We start from the raw sequence: 18,631 nt of genomic DNA on the forward strand, positions 1-18,631 counted from the left end.
CTGGTCACCATTATTACGACACTGTGCTCCTAGCTCGTGTGCGTGTTTTCCGGGGTGCATTCAGTCCTGACTTCATTGTTATGGGCGAAAATGCACGACCGCACCCAACTGCGCCGATGGAGCTCTTCGAAGGTGAGAATAGTAGTGGGACAAAGAGGAAATCACCCCACTCTGCATTGTTGCTAAATGTATTCAAGATGGCGGCATGGCAGGAAAATAGTTCAATTGGGCTACCTCCACTAACCTAACCCCATCCTCTCCCTCCCCCCCTTCCTCCAGAAAATGGCGGGAAGTTCATATTCTAGCAGGACAATGCAACACACCACAGCTACCGCCACTAACCTAAGAAAATGGTGGGAAAAGAGGTCACTTGGGTTACCTCCGCTAACCTAAGTCATCCAACCGCCTCCTCTTCCTAGGAATTGGCAGCAGAAAGACTCAGCCAGTGCTGGGCTGCTGGACAGGATGGACGTAAGTCTTTATTTTGCATGCAGCGTTTATTTAAACAATATGAGGCAGTAGCTCCATCCAGTGTGTCCACCATGAGGTTCAGAGTCCAGCTGATCTAGTACACAGCACTGCCACCAGAGGGCACTGTCATCCCTTCCATGATGTAATTGATGTAATCCAAGATGCCGGACTGGGGCGGGGGGGGGGGGGGGGGGGGGGGAATGGTGGGAACAGGACTCTGCCTGTTCTGGGCTGTTGGAGAAAGGAAGGAGTGTACTTTATTTATTTTGGAACAATTTATTTGTTGTGGATTTTACGTAGTTTATTTATTACACTGATACAAAACACTTGTTCTGACGTAGTTGGGGTCCCAATATACAGCATACAGACCTGAAAACTACTCGTAAACTGTCGAAATAATGCAGTACAATGATGTGGAGACACGCAAACAGCTCGAAAACTATCAAAATAATGCATATATAGCACTCTGCAAACAAATTCACTAATTCTAAACTGTACAAATAATGCAGTATTTAGTCTACAGACCTGCAAACTATTCATAAATCACCAAAATAATGCATGCAAAAGGCTCTGCAACCACGCACACAACACGTAAACAGCCGAAAATAATGCAGTGACGAACACTCATTGCACGTTAAAAAAGACCTTTCAAACTATCATCAACCATGATGTATTTAAAAAGACCTTTCAAACTATCATCAACCATGATGTATCAGTGTGGAACAGTTCGCTGATACACATGCATTGACGCCACCGTGAGACATCAGGTGAAAGTCACATCTATTTTCGGATATACAGTTAGAGTTCTTTGAGTGCTATACTGATGTCACATGTCTATGTAAGGAAGAGCCAAATCACCCCTGGGCATCGTGCGTGTGTTTACCATTGCTGGCGCAATACCTCTCTACATATGGATATTGACTTCACAGGTAACACTATAGAAATCTGTTCCAATGCTTCCCAAAATAGCACAGGGTGCATTGTTTCTAGCGATCCTAATGGGATATGATTTACGAAAAGTTTGCAAGTCTGTAGGCTAAATACTGCATTATTTGTACAGTTTAGAATTAGTGAATTTGTTTGCAGACCATTGTACCATGCATTATTTTGACAATTTTCGAGTTGTTTGCGTGTCTCCACATCATTGTACTGGATTATTTTGACAGTTTACGCATAGTTTTCAGGTCTGTATGCTGTGTATTGTGACCCGAAGCATGTCAGAACGAGTGTTTTCTATCAGTGTAATAAATGAACTACGTGAAATCCACCCCCAAATAAATTGTTCTAAAATAAATAAAGTACACTCCTTCCTTCTCCAGCAGCCCATAACAGGCAGAGTCCTGTTCCCACCATCCCCCCCCCCCCCCCAAACCAGCATCTTGGATTACATCATGGAAGCGACGACAGTGCCCTCTGGTGGCAGTGCTGTGTACTACGTCAGTTGGACTCTAGACCTTATGGTGGACACACTGGATGGAGCTACTGCCTCAAATTGTTTAAATAAACACTGCATACAAAATAAAGACTTACATCCATCCTATCTCACAGCCCACCACTGGCTGAGTCCTTCTGCCACCAATTCCTAGGAAGAGATTGCAGCTGGATGATTTAGGTTAGTGGAGGTAGTCCTAGTGACCTTTTTCTCCGCTATTTTCTTAGGTTAGCAGAGGTAGCCATGGTGTGTTGCATTGTCCTGTTGGAATGTAAACTTCTGGCCATTTTCTGAGGGAGGGGAAGGAAGGGGGTTAGGTTAGTGGAGGTAGCCGAATTGACCTATTTTCCCGCCAAAATTTGATCTTCCCGCCATGATGTCGTTGCTTTGCTGCCATATCTATCGCCGCCATCTTGGATTCGCCATCCTGAATACGTTTGGCAACAATACAGAGTGGGGTGACGCTATCTTTGTCCCACTACTGAGGATATTTGGTAATGGACTGGTCTGTCCGTTACCTTGACTTAAATCCCATCTAGCAGATCTCAGATGCATTGGAGAATCATATTACAGCACGCCCACATGGACGAACACCCATCCAGCAGTTGACAACGGCACTGGTGGAGGAATGGAACTCCATTCCACAAGAACTCGTTGCCAACCTTGTGGCGAGCATGCGAGCAAGTGGTATAGCATGCACTGCCGGCTTTGCTAAACACGTACACTATTAAAATAATTTCCGCCTTTTTTAACATCCAAGGAACAGTACTAAATTGCAGTAAATTCAGTGTAACTACTCGTTTTTAATAACAGTATCATTTCTGTTCCTCTCACTGCGCTTTACTTTCAGCTACCTTCTTTACAATACTGTAGCAATTCTTACTATGTATGGTCCAGGATTCATGGAACTATGTTACTTTGCAGTGACATGTCATGTAAAATTACTTTCGTCCTAAAGTTTTGCACACCAGTGCAATACTTCATTATGTTTTTGGCGACCATGAGGTCAACATATGCTGTATAGAATGCTTTTGAGCTTTAGTAAATATGCCGAATGTAGGCGGAACTTTAATAATATATCATGATGGACATTCAGCAGTTTGAAAGTAATAGTTACAATGCTGAGACTGAGCCGAACTATCAGAGAACGTACATAGCGGATTTAGATAGGAGACATAAGAGCAAGTACTTCAGCGACATACTTTGCTTGCAAATGATTCAGGATATTGCAAATTTCGTTTTATTAGCGTGGCCAGATGGCACAGTTGTCAAGGGTAATGTAAGAGAAGGGAGACGGTGCCCCGCGCGTCAGTGAATCGTTGTTCTGTGTGTTATCGTATTTTACCTGTTTGCTGAGCGGGGTTTGGGGATCAGCCCTGCATTCGTCTATGCGAGCCTGTGGAACTGCCTAAGAGCCACACTCAGGCTGGTTGGCTGCACGTTTTGCTATACAAATAGTTGTGTACAATAATATACGAAAACTGCATGCTTCAATGAGTTTGCCAGAAGCGAAAGAAGACAGATAAAGAATATCTATGGAATCACAAGAATTTCGAATGTGCACGCCACGGATGGGACGGCGTGAAATAAAACTTTTTTTTCGGTTTTCTTTACACCCTTACGCAAAATATCCTGGTAACGGCCAGCACCTGTTTTTGTACGTTATCGCACTGTCCATCCGACACGCTCCTCCGCCCACAGGAACGTCCACGAGAGGCGCTGAATACAAAAACTCAGCAGCGCGGCGCGTCCCTCTCTTGCGCTCACGGAGAGTTGGAGCGTTTATTCCTTTTTGCGGCCGCTAAGCACCAAAGCCGGCGCATTTCTCGCGAGAGACGGCGGGGACGGCAAATGGGAGTCGTAGCCGCCAGCCGCGCGTTTCACTGCCGCCCGTTGTTCCGCGCGCGCGCTCGAGGATCCGTCTCCATTCTGAGAGCGGCGCGCCGGTCATTCCGGGGAACCCCCGCGCGCCGCTGCTGCACTCTGCCGGCGGCCGCCGCGGCGCGGCAGTCTTTTGTCACCTGGCGCGCCGCCGTTATTCCACTTAGAGCGCGGTAATACCCGGAGCGCGAGGCGGCCCAGCCGAAAGAAGAGAAGGTAAGAGAGAGAGAGGAGAAAAAAAAAGACAGTGGCGATCAAAGAACGCCCACCAGTTCCGCCAGAGATGACGACGCCAGGTCTGCCGCACTTTTACTGGGAAACTTTCGTCGCACTCGCGGCTGTGGTGACTACTTCGCTCGAACGCGGTATCTCCCTACTGCCAATACCGCGACATAGTAAAAAGTGTCCGAAACTTAAGAAGATATATCGAAAACAGAGGAATCTACGTTTCAAGAATTTCTAGATTTAAATGGAGCTTTTTACAAAATAGGAAAAGTGGGATAAAATATTGCAGAAGATGTGAACAGAAATCAGACTGCAGCTATGAAGCTAGACGTACATGAAACAGTAGTTAAACGGCATTCAATCCCCACAATGAGTAAACAGTAGAGGTAACCAAGAATAAATTTGGAACACAAATTAAAACTTACGGCAGAAGAAATAAAAACTTTGAGATCCGAGGAAAACAGAAGTAATATGTGGTGTTCCCCAAGAAAGTGTTACAGGCCTACTGCTGTTCGTGATCTATATAAACGAATTACAAGACAAAATGAGTAGACTTCTTAGACTGTTTACAAATGATACTGTCATATACCGTCATGTTAAGTCATTAGATGATCAAAACCAATCGCAAAGTGCTTTAGACAATCTGTATGGTGCGAAAAGTGGCAATTCACTCCAAACAATGAGAAGTGTGAAGCCATCCAAATGAATACTAAAAGGAATCGGATAAATTTCGGTTGTCCGCTCGGCTAGCCGCGTGGTGTAACGCGTTGCTTCCCGAGCGGGAAGGCGTGCCGGTCCCCGGCACGAATCCTCCCTGCGGATTAGTGTTGAGCCCCGGTGTGCCGGCCAGCCTGTGGATGGTTTTTAAGGCAGTTTTCCATCTGCCTCGGCGAATGCGGGCTGGTTCCCCTAACTCTGCCTCAGTTACACTATTTCGGCGATTGCTCCTCAAACACTGTCTCCACGTACGCAGCCGGCCGAAGTGGCCGTGCGGTTCTAGGCGCTACTGTCTGGAACCGAGCGACCGCTACGCGTACACCATAGTTACTCTACCACAGAAACATTTGGGGTTACGCTCGTCTGGTATGAGACGTTCCTGGAGGTGGGGGGGGGGGGGGGGGGGGGTCCACTGGGGGCCGAACCGCACAATAACCCTGGGTTCGGTGTGCGGCGGCGGTGGGGTGGGTGGACTGCTGTGGCCTGTTATGGGGTCGTGTACCACTGAGGGCTACGGCGGAACGAAGCCTCTCCATCGTTTCTAGGTTCCCGGTTTAATACATAATACACAATTTCGGTTTCATGATAAATCTATAGGCTGTAAATTCAACTAAGTACTTACGGGTTATAAGTCCGAATAACTTAACTTGGAACGACTACATTGATCGTGATGTGGAGGAAGGAAACCAAAGACTGCGATTTATTGGCAGAACAGAATCCGCCCTCATCTGGAGTAATGCTGTGCTGTGTGGGATCCGCATCAGATAGGATTGACAGAGGACATTGTAAAAGTCCAGCGGTTGGCAACTCGTTTTGTATTGTCACGAAATAGTGGAGAGAGTGCCACTAATATGATGCGCGAATTGTGGTGGCAATCATTAAAACAAAAACGTTTCGTCATTGCGGCAGGATCTTCTCATGAAATTTCAATCACCAAATTTCTTCTCACATTGTATTTTGTTGTCACCCACCTACACAGGAAGAAATTATCATTGACATAAAATAAGAGAAATCAGAACTCACACGGAGAGATTTAAGGGTTCGTTTTTCCCGCGCGCTGTCCGAGAGTGGGACGGTCAGACGGTGGTCAGATGAACCGTCTGCCAGGCAATTATTTTTGAAGTGAAGAGTAATCAGGGAGATATAGGTGATGGTGACGTCTTAATTCTGTCACAAACTGCTAAAACTTGGGAGAGAAAAAAAAATTGTAGTGTTGTTTGTGTTCGCGCGAATACAGACACTGTGCCGTATGTGCGCTTGTACCGCAGTTTTGTAAGCGTGGCCGTCTTGTACTGCCACGGCGGAGCTAACTGGTGTGCTCAAGGTAACATAACATGAACGTAGTAAACTTGTACGCCACATTATTTCTAGTTTCTCGGTGTTATTCTGTCTTCATGGTTTAGATGTTTCATGACGGATGGATTATGTATCCGGTTGACTTGGTGTTTATTTTACATTTTATATGGTTTTTGCGATTGAGGGTGACGTATCCAGCCACTTTTACGTACGTTTTTATTACTTGTAGTTCAAGTTATCTGCGCAGACGTGCAAGAAAGGACCATGCCCTTTTCCTTCATTTGCATCTAATTCATTGGTTTATTCTTTTTATAGACAATCTGATGATGCCCCAAATGGGCAACGAAAGAAAAACAAGGGTAATGGCATGTAAACGAATTAAATCAGCGATGCTGAGTGAATTAGATTAGGAAATGAGACAATGAGGGTAGTATATGAGTTCTCGGTATTCGGGCAGTAAAACAGCTGTTGATGATCGAATGCAACAGGCAATAGCAAGAAAAAATTTTCTGAAAAGGAGGAATTTGTTGACGTTGAATATAAATTTAAGTGTTAGGTACTTTTTTTCTGAAAGCTGAAAATGTGTATATCAGGAGAAATAGTTATTAAAGGAGTACACATCATGTGAAATGTCTGTCTGATTCGTAGATTTGACAATTAGTGTGTACCATTATGAGAATCTGTGCAAGGCTGGACACGTGAGTGGCATGTATACTTTGGCTATCAGAGGTTGTTGTATTATTGAGTAGACGAGCGAAGGAAATGGGAGCAGTCGTCGGCGAAAGAGGGAGAGGAAGGCAGGGGGAGAGGGAGTTGTGCCAGTGGCGGATATGCAGCACAGAGATTTTTATTTGAGATGTTTCATCATGATGGGTAGCTGAGGATAGGGAATGACTTTATACGACTGAATACAGAGAATCATTCAAAAGAAAAGGTAGCCTGTTTTGAGTTTAGTTTGCTGCAAGCGTTAGCCGAGTAATTATTGTACTGTAAAGACTTGATTGTGTCTAGCAACATCTAAGTGTTGGTATATAGGGGTGAATTCTGCCATGCGTTTAGTATTCCAGTTACCTTTCTCCCTCCACTGTTCGTTAATGTATTTGATTACGAAAGGGAAAGGGTGAATCGCATGTAATTTAAAGAACTTGTACAAACGTAAATTTTATGGTGTGCGACACTACTAAGGGAGAACTACAGTTTAGGTTACTACGAAAAATTCCTGTGTCAGTACTAAATATAGTTTCAGAATACTACCTTTCGTCATGTATAAATATTTCATGAAGCTTATCCTCACAGCTAGATAATTTATCCGACAAAACCTGCACTGTCGCGCCTCGCACTACTGCTTTGAAACAAAAACCACATTTCTGGAAGGACAACAAAAGTTTTATTTACGAAAGATAAATAAAAAAACAAGGCATTTTGCCGCGCAGTGATTTATTTCTGGTGCATGCATTTCAGCATCTAACATTCTTGTAGTGTGCAGAGTAGAGACGAGGTATCCCTTGCAACGTAAGAAACAACTGTAGGGCCCAAATCAGTGGTAGTGAACTAGGTCCCTACCGTCCCTTTCGACCAACTTCAGGCTTTCATGGTGGGCGGTAGCCGGTAGGTATTTTAAAAAACTTGTTCATTAAGTTATCATAAAATTCTGACATAAACTATTTGCTAAGTAATTACACTCCTGGAAATGGAAAAAAGAACACATTGACACCGGTGTGTCAGACCCACCATACTTGCTCCGGACACTGTACAAGCAATGATCACACGCACGGCACAGCGGACACACCAGGAACCGCGGTGTTGGCCGTCGAATGGCGCTAGCTGCGCAGCATTTGTGCACCGCCGCCGTCAGTGTCAGCCAGTTTGCCGTGGCATACGGAGCTCCATCGCAGTCTTTAACACTGGTAAGACGCCGCGACAGCGTGGACGTGAACCGTACGTGCAGTTGACGGACTTTGAGCGAGGGCGTATAGTGGGCATGCGGGAGGCCGGGTGGACGTACCGCCGAATTGCTCAACACGTGGGGCGTGAGGTCTCCACAGTACATCGACGTTGTCGCCAGTGGACGGCGGAAGGTGCACGTGCCCGTCGACCTGGGACCGGACCGCAGCGACGCACGGATGCACGCCAAGACCGTAGGATCCTACGCAGTGCCGTAGGGGACCGCACCGCCACTTCCCAGCAAATTAGGGACACTGTTGCTCCTGGGGTATCGGCGAGGACCATTCGCAACCGTCTCCATGAAGCTGGGCTACGGTCCCGCACACCGTTAGGCCGTCTTCCGCTCACGCCCCAACATCGTGCAGCCCGCCTCCAGTGGTGTCGCGACAGGCGTGAATGGAGGGACGAATGGAGACGTGTCGTCTTCAGCGATGAGAGTCGCTTCTGCCTTGGTGCCAATGATGGTCGTATGCGTGTTTGGCACCGTGCAGGTGAGCGCCACAATCAGGACTGCATACGACCGAGGCACACAGGGCCAACACCCGGCATCATGGTGTGCGGAGCGATCTCCTACACTGGCCGTACACCACTGGTGATCGTCGAGGGGACACTGAATAGTGCACGGTACATCCACACCGTCATCGAACCCATCGTTCTACCATTCCTAGACCGGCAAGGGAACTTGCTGTTCCAACAGGACAATGCACGTCCGCATGTATCCCGTGCCACCCAACGTGCTCTAGAAGGTGTAAGTCAACTACCCTGGCCAGCAAGATCTCCGGATCTGTCCCCCATTGAGCATGTTTGGGACTGGATGAAGCGTCGTCTCACGCGTTCAACACGTCCAGCACGAACGCTGGTCCAACTGAGGCGCCAGGTGGAAATGGCATGGCAAGCCGTTCCACAGGACTACATCCAGCATCTCTACGATCGTCTCCATGGGAGAATAGCAGCCTGCATTGCTGCGAAAGGTGGATATACACTGTACTAGTGCCGACATTGTGCATGCTCTGTTGTCTGTGTCTATGTGCCTGTGGTTCTGTCATTGTGATCATGTGATGTATCTGACCCCAGGAATGTGTCAATAAAGTTTCCCCTTCCTGGGACAATGAATTCACGGTGTTCTTATTTCAATTTCCAGGAGTGTATTATTTCATGAATAAACTTACTATAGCTGTGCTTTACAAATTTTATGAAGTAACGTTACTTCCCTACTTTACAATGCAACCGGTGAGCGATATATAAAGAAGGTCGAATACTCCTCCGCTAAATGCACCTTTTGAGAGAAAATTAGAAGCAGTTCTCATTTACAAAATTTCATAGACCGAGTGCTTACACATAATTAAACTTTCTGTACTTAACACCTTATAACACGGAAACTAATTACCGTACGAGTACCAAACTTGGTAGCATTAATGTCCACAGTATGGGGTGCTTGATTTCCATGCGTCCAATTCCAACTGTGGCCACCAGATGCCGTGATCAGTCATCGTGATTCATAGTCTCACACACCTGACCACTCGCAGTGCACTTGTTGACGTGTAAACGTGAGCTTGGGCAAAAGGAGTAGGGCATTATTGGTGAAGCTCTGTTATCAAAACAACAGTAAAGCTGCACTTCGACAATATCGCCATCTGAATTGATTACGAAAGAGTTCTCTTTCTCTACCTGCTGTGCGGAGCACGACGAAGAAGTTGGAATTAACTGGAGAAGTGGGTGTCGCTCCGGGAAGAGGCCGACGACCGGTTGCACCACACCTGTGGTTCATGAAATCACTACTACCATGGCAGACAGCGCTGCACGCAACTCCCGATCGCCAGGCAGTGCGTGTGCTGCGTCACGACAGTTGGAAATCCCGTGGTCCACCGCACGGAAGGTGCTTCGAACCATTCTCATGTGGTATCCGCACAAGATCTGTTCCAATACAGCAGCTTGCACCACACGACGCACTACTACGTGTTGTCTTCGCTTTCCAAAATGATCCAAAAGGCTCTGAGCACTATGGGACTTAACATCTGAGGTCATCAGTTCCCTAGAACTTAGTACTACTTAAATCTAACTAACCTAATGACATCACAAACAACCATGCCCGAGGCAGGATTGATTCGAACCTGCGACCGGAGCAGTCGCGCGGTTCCGGACTGGGGCGCCTAAAACCGCTCGGCCACAGCCGCCGGCTTTTTCGCTTTCCACTTTCTTGCCAGGATTAAAGTTGAGGAAGACTGGGCCTGGACCATCCTATGTACGGCCGAAGCTCATTTTTCTCTGACGGGTGAGGCGAACACACACAGTTTCCGAGTGTGGAGATCTTCACCGCCATTCACTGTGCATGGAGTTACTCTGTACGGTGAACGTGTCACCGTATGGAGTGCTTTCATAGCTATGTTGATCACTGGCCCATTCTTTTTTGAACAGGTTGGCGCTCAAGGACCAAAGACATACAGTGTGACTGCGATATGCTTTGCCAGCATGTCACACGCACGGGAGAGACGCATTGAACTCAACAGTGTTCGTGCAAGATGCGGCCCCACCGCACAGCGCTCGTGAAGTTCACCTGCTTCTCCGAAAACACATTTGGAAACGATCGAATTATCAGCTGATCGTTTCCAAATGCTGGGCCGGCACGATCAGCTGATCTCACTCATCCCTGTGATTTCTCATTGTAGGTTCACCTGAAGGACAGGGTCTACCATGGGAACACTCACACATGTGCCGATCGGAAGAGCAGCACATCAACAGAGGCAGCCAGTCTACCTACGGACATGCTTCGTTCTGCTGTGCAGAATGCAAACCATCGCTTTCAGCCTCTTCTGGACACTGATGGGTGCAATACTCAGCCCCTTTTGCAGCAGTAATGGTATGATGTATCTTAGCAGCGTATTAAAACTGTTTCAACTGAATTGACTGTGCATATTTCTCTTCCCCATGTCCTTGACATTAATGCTACCTAGTTTGTTACTCGTACGGTAATCAGTTAGTGTTAAATAGGGAAAATTTAATTATAAGCAACCGGAAAATTCAGTCGATGCGTTTTTTCTAATAGGACACATATTCGTCACGCAACAGTTAGCCAGTATGAAAGCTGTTTCATGAGAAAGTCAGTCTGAGTGTTACTAATAACCATCCTTCATATTCAATCTCATTTACAGATAGTCAGACGCAGTCTAGATTAGTCGATGTCACACATATTAAAACTAATGTCCGCGTTTAAAAGATAACAGAGGCGATGCCAGATCGACATGCATGAGCGACACTGTAATCGGAATTTAAAAGTACTCGCTTTCACACTGTTAGCGAGAGGTTGTGTCCCACAGAGTTTCCAGTTAACAAGCTTAAAAACATAATTAGTTTCAGGATATCTGTCTAGAATATAGTCTTGCACAGAAGTGTAAAGGAACGATAACAGCTCAAACATGAAGACAGGTGGTGAACAGAAGAACACTGAGGATCAGATGGTGAGAGCGGATTACTAATGGGAGTTGCTGAATCGAATCACGGAGAAAAGAAGTAAGCAGCACAACGTGACCTACAGGCGGGACCGATCGATGGGAAACATCGTGACCCAGCAGGAGTACGTAATTACGTAACTAAAGGAACTGTCGCTGCTAAAAATCGCCGAGGTTCGGCTGCAGTCAGCAGGCTCATATGCATGTTGATTGCAGTAGCTGCAGAGATGAAGACGCTTGCGCACAATACACCGGCATGGAGAGGTACATCAAAACAGTCTTTGGACTGAAGAACACAAAAAATTTAAAAAATAATAATAAATAAAGGACAGAGAGTATTTCCTGAACAGGATCACAGAAGACTAAAATGCGGAGGTGCAGCACAAGCAAAAAAAAAAAAAAAAAAAAAAATTGCACATAACATTGCCTCAAAAACTTAGTTTTGCTAATTTCTTGGAGTGAAGATGCTGAGAGATCGCAGCTTTTTTGTAATCGCTGTCTGTCTATCCGATGTAAATTTCTCTGGTTTCTGTAAAACACTTCAGATCAACAATGTACTTTGAATTTCGTAGTGTACTCGCAATACACCGATATCTGGGAGCCATTCTGTCGTATTGATCAGAGACCCTTACTGCCATTAGCCATAGCACGAGGACGATTCGGAAGTAAGAAACGATCGGTCGCGGAATGGAAACCAAACTGACAGTCAAAACTATGTGTTTTTTTTCAGTTGGTTGCGCCTTCCAGCTACTTCTCTACGTATTCAACTCTCCCATTTAAGATATCTATTGAAGTGTTGTACCAACATTCCAACACCCTAGCCACAGCTTGCTGTCTATGCCAAAACGTTGTCTTCATAGCTAGTCATTCATCTGAATAGAGAGGAAAATCAAAGGCAGCCAAGTCCGGGCTGTATGGTGGGTGACGAAACAATTACCATCGAAAACGCTGCAAGGGTGTTCTCATTGCCCCTATAGTGTGCGACCGAGAACTGTCATGAAGAAGGAAATGCGCCACAGTTAAGTTATGTGGGGTTGCACGAAATCAGGCGAAATCTTGCGGCAGGCACCCATACCTGGCGGGAGAGACGATTTTCTAGGCATATTTACGAGCTGACTGTGTGCTCCGGACTGAAATTAGCGGCGTGGCGCTATCTACGGCATACTAGAGACGCTGCCCAACACATCTGTGCAAAGCTTCATCGGATTTTCACTGTGGTTTCCGTTTCGCGACAGATCGTTCCTTACTTTCCGAGTAGCCCTCGTAGATTCCGTTACTAGTATGCTCGTGGAATCATTTATTTGGCCCAGCAGCTTTCCACTGCTTCATATATATAAACTTCTTTCTTTTTACTCACTCAATACACGTCGAATCCCTTTGTTCAAAAGGTAACAAGCGGGCGTACCTGTAAAGAAAACAACACTTACATGAAAGTCATGCTAAAGAACACAGAGAACATGTGCAAGTATAAGCTTCGGACACTGACGTTTGCGGCGTCATGTGCCATAGCATTTACACAACCTGTACGTTTACAACTTTTGGATACGTAGCCCTGTAAGACAACGCTTATTCCATGACATTAAAACAATGGTCGTTAACCCTAAACGATCTTGCCAAACACCACAAACACGTTCATCGACTACAACATGCATTCCTCTGTTTCTTTGAACTGTATTATTGACATTTGCCTTCGTTACTTCTAACCATCCATAATTTACAAGAATCAACAACTGCCTGTTTTGAGTGCAATATCAAAGGAAAAAAAATTAAAATCTGTAATAAAATAACTGAACGAAGTTCTACTTTCATCAGCGGATTTTTAAGTGTAATTCACACGTGTTTTCCTAGGGGTGCAATAATGTAATACTGGAAATTCGGAAGGTTTACTGTGGTGAGCAACATAATGCTGTGGTACGAGAAAACCTTATCAATGTTTTGGATACAAATCAGTTACGTAAAAAGAGAGATAATTTTTTTTTATTCTCACGACAAATGTGATATTTGGTACTTTGAATCTTTTGACTTTCCACTTTTCATATCCTCCTTAGCCTTGATGTGTCACAGGGGTTAAGATTAGGAACTGTCAGTAGGCCACCTGCTGCGATGGTAGCGTAAATGATCAACAAATGTACCAGCATTGCTTAAAGTTTTGGGTGTTTTTCCTCTTTATTTAATATTTTATAATTTTATTCTCCTTTGTATTTAATTCTAACAATAGATGAAAATGCTTAAACTAAAATTACAAACATTTGTCACACAGGTGAATAGCAATTAAGTGCAGGAATAAAATTTTGTTAGGAGCCGCTAGGACATCGGCAAGTGAACCACGTCCGCCGAGTACACAGCGGTGGTAGGTAGGTAGGTAGGTAGTGTTTAACGTCCCGTCGACAACGAGGTCATTAAAGACGGAGCGCAAGCTCGGGTTAGGGAAGGATTGGGAAGGAAATCGGCCGTGCCCTTTCAAAGGAACCATCCCGGCATTTGCCTGAAACGATTTAGGGAAATCATGGAAAACACAGCGGTGGCGTAACCGTTGTAAACACTCGGAAGAACAGTAGTACAAACAGACAGGGAGCTTACTGCCTCATAGCGTGCGAGAGGGAACATCAGTAGCACCTGCTTCAGAACTTGGACAAAACTGCAGTACAGACACAACACTGTTCTGAAACGGGGCTATTGTAGTGACTTCACGTACAGGTGACACGAGAACGGCTTTCAGGCTGCAAACCTGGGGTAAAGGAACGCTCTGGAGCTTTGAAGATAAGGCTGAGAGCGATGATAAGCTCATATGGTCACCAGTACAGGCGGGGAAACACGTCCGCTACTGCTATAAAACCCTCGGCTTCCTTCCACTCAATCTCAGAATCTGGCCACTCCATCTGCATCCCTGATACCGATGGTCAGCTGTACCAGTTGCAGGATGTCCTGGTGAACGCAACGAAGTGTCTACAGCCACTGCCAATTGGAGTACACTGCTACCAATCTGCAGTCTTCTGAGTGTGAAGGGAACTTTGCGAGCTGCGTTCCTGTCACGAGACTGAGGTTGAGACCTGGAACAATCTCCTGAGAATGCGGAACCGATCTGCCCATCTGCGAGCTGTTCAACTGCGGAGTGCCTTTGCCGCCACTCCTGGGCAGTAAAATTACAGCCTCGCCGTCTGTATCCTGGGTCCGCATCTCGGGCTGTCCTTCACTTCGATCTTCGGTCTTTCAAGTACACGCCATCTAGGCAACTGTCAACAAGGGCATTCACATTTCTGTGCCGAGTCTAAGTGCAGCAGCACTGAACGAGAGTGCCGAGTCTCTGACAGAAGTCCACAGCCACGCCGGGCTGTAGCGACCCTCCTACAAAAGGACCGCGGCACTGACCTGACCTCACACAATGCCCTCGTGCAATGCGGGCCGCTGCTAGGTCGCACTAGGAAGGGGACAGGGTCATTGCAAAACTCTCGGAAATAAATGTCCGTTAATTGCTTGGTGTCTTTGGTATTTGGCCACGTCACGCCGACGTTTCGACCGACTTGCTGCAGTCCTCTTAAAGGGGGGCGGGGAGGGGCAGTTCAGTTCTTATACACTCAAGAGCCAAAGAAACTGGTACACCTGCCTAATATCGTGTAGGGCTCCCGCAAGCACGAAGAAGTGCCACAAACTGACGTGCAAGCGCTCGACTAATGACTGAGGTAGTGCTGGAGGGAATTGCAACATGAACCATGCAGGGCTCTTCATAAATCCGTAGCAGTACGAGAGTGTGAAGATCTCTTCTGAACAGCACGTTGCAAGGCACCCCAGACATGCTCAATAATGTTCATGTCTGGGGAGTTGGGTGATTTAAACTCAAAAGAGTGTTCCTGGAGACACTCTGTAACAATACTGGATGTGTGAGGTGTCGCATTATCCTGTTGGAATGTGCAATGGACTTGAATAGATGCAGGTGATCAGACAGGATGCGTACGTACGTGTCACCTGTCTCACAGTCATATATAGACGTATCAGGGGTCCCATATCACTCCAACTGCACACGCCCCACATCATTACAGAGCCTCCACCAGCTTGAATAGTCCCCTGCTGACTTGCAGGATCCATGGATTCATGAGGTTGTCTCCATATCCATACACGTCCTTCCGCTCGATACAATTTGAAACGAGACTCGTCCGACCAGGCAACACGTTTCCAGTCATCAACAGCCCAGTGTCGGAGCTGACGACCGAGGCGAGGCGTAAAGCTTTGTATCGTGCAGTCATCAAGGTTACACGAGTGGGTCTTCGGCTTCGAAAGCTCATATCGATGATGTTCCGTTGAATGGTTCGCACGCTGACAGTTGATGGTCCAGCATTGAGATCTGCAGCAATATGTGGAAGAGTTACATTCCTGTCACGTTGAACGATTCTCTTCAGTCGTCGTTGGTCACGTTCTTGCTGGATCCTTTCTTGGCGCAGCGATGTCAGAGAGTTGATGTTTCGCCGGATTCCTGATATTCAAGGTACACTCGTGAAATGGTCGTACGGGAAAATCCCCACTTCATCGCTATCTCGGAGGTGCTGTGGTGTCACATCGCTCGTGCGCAGACTATAACACCACGTTGAGACTCACTTTAATCTTGATAACCTGCTTTTGTAGCAACAACTGCGCCAGACACTTGTTGTCTTATTTAGGCGTTGCAGATCGCAGCGCCGCATTCTGCCTGTTTACATGTCTTCGTATTTGAATACGCGTGCCTTCTTTGTCATTTCACTGTAGTAGTTATAATGACGCAGCCCAATATCCAGCCGGCCGGAGTGGCCGTGCGGTTCTGGGCGCTACAGTCTGGAACCGCGTGACCGCTACGGCCGCAGTTCGAATCGTGCCTCGGGCATGGATGTGTGTGATGTCCTTAGGTTAGTTAGGTTTAAGTAGTTCTAAGTTCTAGGGGACTGATGACCACAGCAGTTAAGTCCCATAGTGCTCAGAGCCATTTGAACCATTTGAACCAAATATCCACAACTGTTCTATCCAAAATGACACAGGCCCTGGAAGCCTGCGAACTTATATGGACGATGTCTCATTAGCGATCCGGCCCTTCACAGGACTCCACCATTGCAGCTCCGCTTGTCTATCCTACACTCAGTTAGGACGCAGCATCTGGCGGGCTCCTAACGGGTGTCCGGGAAGTAAGTACGAATTTGAATCTAACGCCATTTTGTCATATGACGGATAGCAGCCGTGGGTTTTTCATTCCTTTTATCTGTGATCCTTAGCATTAGTAGCCTGGTAGCTTTTATGTGGTGAGCACTGCTGACTGATGTTTATTTTCGTCAAATGACAACAGAGCAACATATCCAAGTGATAAACAATTATTACAAAAACAGTGAAAGTCTCACAACATGCGTTCGGGAATTGCGTCTGACACTCAGACGTAATGCTGCTCCAACGGAATCATCAGTTCGGAAGTTTTAGACCACGGGTTCTGTTGCAAACGTTAAGAAAACAGAACGACCGCGTTCGGTTGGAACATAAGAAAACATTGCTGTCTTGCGTGACAATGTGACCGTAAGCCCCACAAAATCGATTCGCAGACGACCTCGACAACTGAATTTATCACCAAGTTCAATGCACGAAATCCTTTCAAAAGATGTGAAAATGCATGCGTACGAGATTCAACTTACACAAGAGTTGAAGCCTGCAGACCGTGGAAAGAGATGGCTCTTGGCTCGACAAGCAGAGAACGAGAACTTCATAAAATAAATAATTTTCTCAGATGAGGCGCATCTGAATGAGCAGAACTGCAGAACGTGGGGTAACGAAAATCCACGAGTGACTGTGGAAGATGACATGCACCCACAAAGCACGACTGTGTGGTGTGGGTTCTGGGGAGGAGGAGTGATCGGTCCGTACTTGTTTTGAAAATGATGAGAGAGCTGCCGATACTGTGAACGGCGACCGTTGGTGCGACATGTCACACAGCCCGTCAAGCGATTTCTCTGCTGAATGAAAAGTTTACTAAAAAAATTATGGTTTAGCGTAGCAACCAGGACTGGCCTGCCAGATAATAGGATCTTATGCCTTGTGACTTTCTTTTGTGCGGAATTATGAAAACAAAGGTGTACGTGAATAAACCACAAACAATACACCAACTGAAGGATGAAATTAAAATTATTATTAATCGCATTTCATCAGATTACTTTTGAATACATTAAGAGTGTGAACAGTGATCAAAGTGTTACAAATATTTACTATGAAAAACAGTCTTGATCACAATTTATTTATAACGGTGGCCGGTTTCGACCACTACTGTGGTCATCTTTAGACCAATGAGTAAGGACTTCCTTCTCCAGCAGAAGGAGGTCCTTACTAATTGGTCAGAAGATAACCACGAGAAGGAAGTCCTTACTCATTGGTCCGAAGATGACCACAGTAGTGGTCGAAACCGGCCACCATAATAAATAAATTGTAATCAAGACTGTTTTTCATAGTAAATATCTCACCAGATGTTCGAGAACGCATCATCGAGGACGTCAGTGAACGTATTGTTCGTTGCCGCGCGGTATTGAGTGGTCATACGGAGGACATAATTTTTCATATAAAAATGGAAGACTTGATGTGTTTGTGAAAAGAACATTACACTTTCAATCAATTTTGTATGTTCTACAGTACTTTAATGCCAACGGCCTTGCCGCAGTGGTAACACCGGTTCCCGTCAGATCACCATAGTTAAGTGCTGTCGGGCTGGGTTAGCACTTGGATGGGTGACCATCCGGTCTGCCGAGCGCTGCTGGCAAGCGGGGTGCACCCAGCCCTTGTGAGGCAAACTGAGGAGCCACTTGACTGAGAAGTAGCGGCTCCGGTCTCGAAAATTGACATACGGCCGGGAGAGCGGTGTGCTGACCACATGCCCCCCCCCCCCCCATATCCGCATCCAGTGACGCCTATGGGCTGAAGATGACACGGCGGTCGGCCGGTTCATTTGGGTCTTCATGGCTTGTTCGGGAGGAGATTAGTTTTAGTTTAATAGTACTTTAATATACATCCCTACTTCCCGCACACCCTCTACATACTGAAGCGAATTTTATTGCAGTTTCTACCAATTTCTATAGCTGTATGAAAACACAGTCCCCGTTATTTTCTACGTTGTGGTTGTCGAAATTGCAAGAAACAATAAATAAAGCAGCATACACGGTAAGTCGTCCTGTTTTAGTAGATTCACAGCGAGCATCGCGAGCCTGCAAGTTGTACAGAACGCGTA

The 18,631-nt window shown here is 46.2% G+C and overlaps 1 protein-coding gene and 1 pseudogene across 1 annotated transcript in view; one reads left to right on the forward strand and one right to left on the reverse strand.

The window, feature by feature from the left end:
• The window catches only part of LOC124550802 (apoptosis-stimulating of p53 protein 2-like), a 700,925-nt gene that overhangs the window by 112,293 nt on the left and 570,001 nt on the right, over positions 1-18,631 (reverse strand). The window lies entirely within an intron of this gene.
• LOC124551536 lies at positions 18,049-18,166 on the forward strand (annotated as a pseudogene).

The sequence above is a fragment of the Schistocerca americana genome, chromosome 9, assembly GCF_021461395.2.
Source record: "Schistocerca americana isolate TAMUIC-IGC-003095 chromosome 9, iqSchAmer2.1, whole genome shotgun sequence".
Lineage (NCBI taxonomy): Eukaryota > Metazoa > Arthropoda > Insecta > Orthoptera > Acrididae > Schistocerca > Schistocerca americana.